Below are 7990 nucleotides of genomic sequence, written 5' to 3' on the forward strand. Positions count from 1 at the left end.
AATAAAGATCTGAATGTTACAGGAATCTAGACTATAAGTACTAAGCTTTCAATCTTTCAGTTTTTCAATATTGCCTTATATGACCTACTTTGAAGCATTGAAGAGACAGGCAAAGCCTAAGTTTGGTTATTTCCCACCCAAACACCAGTTCCTGCCAGCATGCAACACTGTCATGTGCCTGGCAAACATAAGTTTATTTTTTCTACTGATTTTTTTAGTTTATACCAATGTTCTATTCATAGCACTATGACCTAATTAAAAAAACAAGTTGTAATAGGTAAAAAATTTTGCCTGATAGCAAATTACTTTTGAAACTCATTTCCCAGGCTAATATCACTGAACTTTTTCAATTCTTATGAAGTGGTCAAACCTTTACCATCTAGAAGGTAAAATCAATGAGTTAGAAGAGGCCAATTATTCAAATAAAGAGGACATCATAAAGATAAAATATGTGTGGTTATTCTTGCACAGAAGTTACAATGTATTGAGATATAGCTGTTCAGTTGAGGTCCATAGGGATAAGGCTATTCCGCTTTGTAGAGTGTTTATGGCCTCCTTTAAGGGAATGGTCATTCCTGATGTCCATTACCAGGGAAGGAGGAAGTATTTAATGAAAATATGAAGACTATGAAGGTAGGTCTTAGGTAGAGACCTACCTTCTTTGTCTCTTATCTTTGTCTCTCTCAGTCTTGTTCTCTTTGTTCTAAACAGAAGAGTATAAATGTCTAGCTCTCTGTTCTCATGAGACCTAGAGGATGTGATGGTATCTCCTATGTGGAGATGGACCCGAAGAAGAATGAGTAGTTACTGAGAGCCCCAGAGAGCAACTGGTATCTGTTAACTAGAGGTATCTATGGCCATATTTCTCTAGAAATTAAAATATTTTTTTCTTTTTTCATGGCTGAGACAGGGAAAGTCTTACCCAAATGTTTCAGCCTTGCATCAGCTATCCCACCAGGTGCACAAGTTCACCTCTGGAGCTTCTGCTAGTTACTTGAAGAAGTGGCAAGTTTTCTGAGACCAGAGCAGAAGCACCAGAAGGAAATAGGGAGAGCTTTCTAAGAGGTTTAGGGTACAGTTGGGACTCCATAGTTCAGTGGCCACCATCCATGACAAGATCTTCAGGTTCTAATCTAGGTTCATTATAAAAAGGATCATGGGTGCTCAGACCAGGTAGGGATCTTCCAAAATCATATAGTCCATTCCCCAGAGTCTAGATAGAACTGAAGCAAAGGCAGTGCCAAACCTACAATGCAGTGAAACAACATACTGGCTTATAACACTGCTTTGAATCATTTCAACTTATGGTAATAATGCTCTGATAACATTAAGCATGTAATTTGAAAACACAAAAGATAATAGTTTAAATTATACTTTTAATGAGATTAGTTTCTCAGCTTTTAATGAGATTAGTTTTTCCTTCTTAGCTTCACTTGATTCTTCTGTTTATTGCTCCTCACAACCTATTAGCAGACAACATTTTTTTTAAGTCCTAAATATATACCAGGGTGATGGAAATAAGCTGAATTAGTACACAAAAACTTTCCCTAGTTGTCCTAAACCAGTTAACCTAAGACATTTTGATCATTGACAAAAGGAGAAAATATTTTTTGGCTTTCACTCATGCTTAACTATACCTTGTCATACCCACAATAAAACTTTCTCTCTCATGTTTCTCAAAAATTGGGAGACTAGTTAAATTATTCATCACAAGGCAGACAACATGTTAAGCTCAGCTTTTGCTAAATTTTTTTTTTCCCCTGCTTTCAGTTTTGCCCCTACGACACGTCGGATTTATGCAGAGGCAACATTCTGGGTCATTTGAGTAATAAATCTTGCCCAAGTTCTCTGAGGAAGCATATTTCACTAGCCAAGGGAAACGCTCTTTTTATTTAACTAGCAACATAAAGGAAGTAAATGTTTTCAGCATCAGCATTTCCCTTGGCCTAATATGTGTTTTAACGTTCTATAAGCTTAAATGATTTTAATGGTCTTATGTTCAGAAAACAAACACATAAACAAGATGTAGAGGATTTTTTCCTTCAGTATTTTCCTTTCTAATGCCTATTTGGGGAGAAAAAAACTCCAATTTCTATATCTTGAAGAAAATATTCAAATCCCTGAAGTTATCCCTGGAGCACATCAAGGGATATGTATTATTAATTATTAGGATCTAATAGCTAACATTTACTTAACGTTTACTATGTGACACAATTTTTTGAAAATGTTTTGAATGTTTAAAAATGTCCTGAATCCTCGTAACAAAGACTCTGTAGTCTAGATGCTTTTATTGTATCAGTCTTCGTTTTATAGCTAAAGACATGGAGGTGCAAAGAAGTTGTTACATAACTTATTCGAGGGGTACCTGCATCGCTCAGTTGACTGAGTGACAGACTCTTGGTTTCTGCTCAGGTCCTGATCTCAGGGTCATGAGATCGAGTCCCCCCAGCCCCCTGCCCCCATTGGGCTCCACTTTCAGTGGGGTGTCTGCTTGAGATTCTCTTTTTCCTACCTCTTCCCCTGCATGCACTCTCTCTGCCCCTGATTGTGTTCCCTCTCTCACTGTTTCTCTCTGTCAAATAAATAAATAAAATCTTTAAAAAATAAAAAAATAAAACAAATCTTTAAAAAACATAACTTCCTCAAGGTACCACCACCATTAAGCAGCAGACAGAGGGTTCAATTTGAAGTTCCTCCAGAACCTGTGCTCTTAGCCACCAGGCTACATCGCACCCTATCGTCTATTGTCAGCCTCATGCCAGATGCCTGACATGCAGTATTGCTAATACCTGCCACAGTGGGAAAGTAAATATTTTTACCTCCCATTTTTTAGATGAGACACAAGAGGCTCACCACACCCGAAGAACTTGCCATGGCTCCCATGGTTCACGTGCAGCAGCTCTGGGATGTGAACTGTGATCTTCTGCTGTTACAAGCTTCATTCTTTCCATGACCACAAATCTTTGCTCAGTTGAGTTGCAATGAAAATGTTTAAAGTTTTCACTGTGCACTCTAAGATCTACTTTGGGAGAAGAATAACCTAAGAGCTTATTCTAGAGCTTCCAAAGAAATTTTCCAAGGGAATTTACATATACACAGAGGAAATTACATTAAACTGGAGACTAGGTTCCCAGGATGCTGGTGACTGGGGCTTATAACTCAGAGGCAAGCTGTGAGTTGGGGATCAGGCTAGATTGGTTTTCTAAGGAGGTCTGGGAATTAAAAGTGGGTGGTGAAGTGTTAGGAAAAAAGAGAAAGATGAGGCAACACAAAAGACACTTGTGTTTAGTATCTAGAATCCAGATTTGGGGTCTTTGGTAACCTAAAAATGCTTTTATAAAATCAGCTGAAAATGGGCCAAAGCCACAAATACAATTAGATAAAATGTTTCCAAGTAGATTCAACCATTTTGGGGTTAAGCTTTAGGACGCTGAGTTATACAACCTACTAGTATATCTCAATATATTCATTTACAGCTGTCATTCAAATAAAGTGTAACTTCAAAATAAAGAAATACCCCGGAATAATCTTTTCTTTTCTAGAACACCAAAAAAAGAACTTTTAAACTACTTTAGGGAACACAGTGACTGTACGAGTGAAAACCGAGGGTTGTTTTAAAAAACAGACAGTTACTCTATTCAGGGGTTCATTACTTATTCAGTTATTTTAAAAGTGTCCATCTATAAACTGTTTCAAGGAACAACTATGAGAGACTAAAAATACAATTAGTTAAGATATTTCAAAGACCTCATAGGAATGCTAAGAACAGCAGGATAAAACCACAATTAGTTAACTGACATTATGAAAAATAGCTGAAACCTCCTGTCTCAGCAGGGACCTCGGTTTATGATGCCAGTGCCCTCAAGGAGGGCAGAGAGGGGGCGTGGCTGAAATTGACATGGCAGGATGGTGACAAGCCACCTTAGTAGAAGCAACCTCTGTATTTTCAACATTGACTCACTTCTGGTTCTCAAAAGTGGCAGAGATTCTCCAAAGGGTAGGGTGGGGCCAGCCTTCAGCAAATGGTAGATTAGGTGATCTTAATTTCTCTACCATCTCCTTTTTTTCATATTTCTTCCTCTCTCTCTAGGCAGACTCTCCCAGACTTTCCTTTTCCTTATAGAGTGAGATATCTAAAAGGTCCTTCACTCTGAGTCCATGGGGATTTAAGGGCCATTCACCCCTGGAACATGTTTAAAAGCAGTATTAGAGGTGGATGTGGGTGTGATGAGGAGTGGAGATGTCCTCACACAAGGCCTGTTGCAGTATTTTTTGTGTAGCTGGTCATTATCCATTAGGGCACATGTATTGTTTTGTGACGCTTTTACTTTAATTATACATTGTGTGTTTGTGTGTGTGTGTGTGTGTGTGTGTGTGTGTGTGTGTGTGTACACACGCGCGTGCGTGCATGGGAGCTCAGAGGCAACGAGAACTACATTTCAAACCATAAGTCATGGTAAAGAACATTTGTACTCCAGGGGCAGTGTGGTTAATAATCTAGATTTGTGAGCCAGCATATAATAGTTCAAACCCCAGCTATGCCTCCAAGTAGTTTTGTAACTTCAGGCAAGTTTTTAGCCCACATGTGACTTAATTTCTTAATGGTGAATAGGTATAACAACAGCGCCTTTTTTGTGACCATTAAAATAAGTTAACAAAAGCAAAATGATGTGGAAAGCAAAGGCAGAAGAAAAATTATTAAATTTCCTTACTACCTACAGCCTGTTGACAAGTCCTTGAAATAGGCAGAGTGACATTCCTCTGGGGACTCAACTGCCTTGAAGTTAATACTTTGCTAAGTGCAAAAGACAATCCTAGTCTGACCCTCACTCCCCCACCCAGGATCCTGTAAGTCTACTTTAACATATAATAATTCCTTTAGGAATTTCCTTTATCTCTAAACCCCTCAAGATACATGTTGGCAATCATTCCCCAAGCATATGGCCTACTGATATAAGTCTGAAGGGTCTCATCACTAAGGTTTTATTGGACAGCAACATATGACCTTTTCCCAACAATAGCTAGCCCCCTCAAGGTCCTGGAAGCCTTGCTTTCAAATTCCTTAGAGACTTATGCTCTCCTTAACACCCTTCCAAGTGGAAAGAGTATAATGGGTTACTCCTTATAACCCCGGTGTTGCTCTTTCTGCCTAAGGATGCTATCTCCGTGCTTTAATAAAACCACCATTTTGCACCCAAGATGTCTCAAGAGTTCTTCCTTGGCCATTGGCTTCAAGCTCTTTCTTACATCACAAAGCACTTTAAAAGTGCCCAGCATAAAATAAATGCTCAATCAGTTATATTGGCTATATATCACTTCTATATCAATTATATTGACTGTTGTTATTCCAGTTATTTACTGTCACTTGGGTAGGCTGGTTGTCTTGCTGTCACTGTCCTTGATGGAGAAACTGAGAAAGAGCATCACTCCTGATGTCCACAAAGTGACTGAGTTTCCCAGGGCCCCTCCCAAGGATGGCTGGGCAATAGCTGATGGTGTCTGATTGCACCCGCTTATTTTCCTAAGCCAGTTACCTTCAGTTTGAGTTGTCTCTGGAGTGAGGACAGGGATTTGCTTACCCATGCATACATATGCATTGTGTTCAGTCTTCTTAGATGCCCAGAGCTCTTCTCAATGTTGATGATATATCAGTGAGCAAAATGACTGAGGTTCTTGCACTTACAAATTTTCAGTGGGAGAAAGACAATAAACAAGTCTATGTTTAAAATAATAGGTGGTGGTAGGTGCTGTAAAACAATGAGGCATGGTAAGGAAGATAGATAGAAGTTGAAATGGTGGTGGTAGATATTGGAATTATGCTGTTTTAGTTGGGATGGGCAAGGAAGGCCTCTCTATAAGATGATATTTAAGCAGAGACCTAAGTGAAAAGTGGAGTGGGGAGGGGAATGTATGCATCTAACTGGGACAAGAGCTTACCTGGCAGAGGTAGCTTAAGCTCTGATATGGGATGGTATTTGGTGTGTTTGAGAAATATCAATGAGGCTAGTATGGATAAAGTGCTGTGGGTATGGGAGAGAGAGTAATGGAGACAAGGTCAGAAGGATCAGAAGAAGTGAAATTATGGAGAACCTTAGAGGTCATGATAAGGACTTTGTATTTTATTCTGTGTGAGATGAAAAGTCATTGGTGCATTTTGATTGGAGAAGTGACTATTTAAAAAAGATCACTCTAGTCATTGTGAGAAGAGTACAGTGGAGCATGGGTGGAAGCAGGGAGACTTAGTTAGGTGGCAAAAATCCAGGGGATAATAGTTATTAGAAATGTGAGGTAGTTCTCAAAGTAGGGAAAAGTGGTGGGATCCTGGACATCCACTGAAGAAAGAGCTAATGAAATTTGCTGATGGATTGCATCTGGATTGTGAGCAAAAGAGGGGGGTCAGTTAACTCTCCCATTCTTAAGTATTGCAAACTTAAATGTTGTTGCACCAGCCAGGCTTCTTGGTTGCAAGTGACAGAAACCTAATTCAAACTAGCATTTTTTTTTTTAAGTGTGAAACTAAACTGAAAAAAGCAGGAGTAATTCTGCTCTCAGGAAGCTCTTTTTCTCTGTCTGTCCCATACACTCTCTCTGCAGTCAGCTTCTTTCTCTCAGAATATCTTCATGCAGTGGAGATGTTGCTATGGACATTTATAAGCCAAGATCCCTAACCACTTCTACTTGGAGAGGAAAGAATTCACTTGATCCTGGTTTTGTCAAGAGCATTCTTGAAGGAAAGTCTTTCTGTTACCACAAAAGTATTGATCCAAATATCCAGGTGAGTTTCTGCCCACCAGCCTTAATTAAGAGCTATCTGCAGTGCGCCAAAATAGGTCACCTCTCCCTAGTCCCACTTCGGTCTCCAAATAAGAACATAGATCAATTCAGAAGCTATAGACCTTCTGCCTGACACTGTGAATTTGGGAAGAATTTCAACTATTTATATAGACCAAGAATCAAAATGGTGGGTCCAGTAGGCACCAACACTGTGGAAGATATGGTAGGGAATGAGTAAGACCTGACCACTTATAACAACCCCACTGGGATTGGTCAGGTTTTTTTTGTGTGTGTTTGTTTTCAAAAACCTTTCTCAGTTTAGTTGATCCCCACAATAGTCCCTGAAAATGGGTAAGACTGGAAAGGAGCCGCAACCCTCTCTCCACTCTTCTTCTCTCTCCTCTCCTTCTCCAACCATTTAGAGTGAAGGAGATTCAGTGTTTAAGTCATCAGTCATGGATAAAAGCTCTTAGAAAGCAGCTTCAGGTATGGATTCCTCAATCTTCTCAGTGCTGCTCCCAACTGTATATAAAACCGTATTCAACCAATCACTGATATGTTCCCTAAAAGAAAATGCTGATGATTCTGTGGTTTTTCTAAAGAGACTTCCCAGATTATGCAGGTGCTATTTGACAATAAAACAAAAGAAACCTAAAACATCAAATGAAGAAAAATAAATCAGATAACTCTCGGGCTGAAAAATGCAAGTTGCTGCACAGAAATATTATGGGAGGCTATTGTGAAATATTTTGGACCAAAACATCAGTCCATATCTGATGAAAAAGCAACCTACCCAAGAAGTAAAGGACTGTAAAACAAACAAACAAACAACAAACCAACCAACCCAGAACAAACTTGAATGGGAATGTAGAGGAAGGGTATTTGGTCATTCTCTGATCTGGGTAGCCTCTGCACTACCCATTTAGAGCTTAGTGCACATGGCATCTTCTTCAGAAGTCAAGGGCAGTGATCTGACCAGGTGAGACAAGCTAGTCATGCAAACCAAATTTTTCATGTTGAGAGTTTGTGAAAATTCTTACTCAATTTGGCTCCAGGCAGTGTCTGGACTGACAGCAATGATAGACACACCTTTCTAAGCTTTGTTTTTTAGATGTCTAGACACAATATATGTATTTTTTATATACCATGTGGCTGTTAATCTCTATTACAAATGGCTGTACTATCCACAGATTCTTATAATGAAGCCCCCATATTT

The sequence above is a fragment of the Enhydra lutris genome, unplaced genomic scaffold (assembly GCF_002288905.1).
Source record: "Enhydra lutris kenyoni isolate GAN:26980312 unplaced genomic scaffold, ASM228890v2 scaffoldscaffold17, whole genome shotgun sequence".
Lineage (NCBI taxonomy): Eukaryota > Metazoa > Chordata > Mammalia > Carnivora > Mustelidae > Enhydra > Enhydra lutris.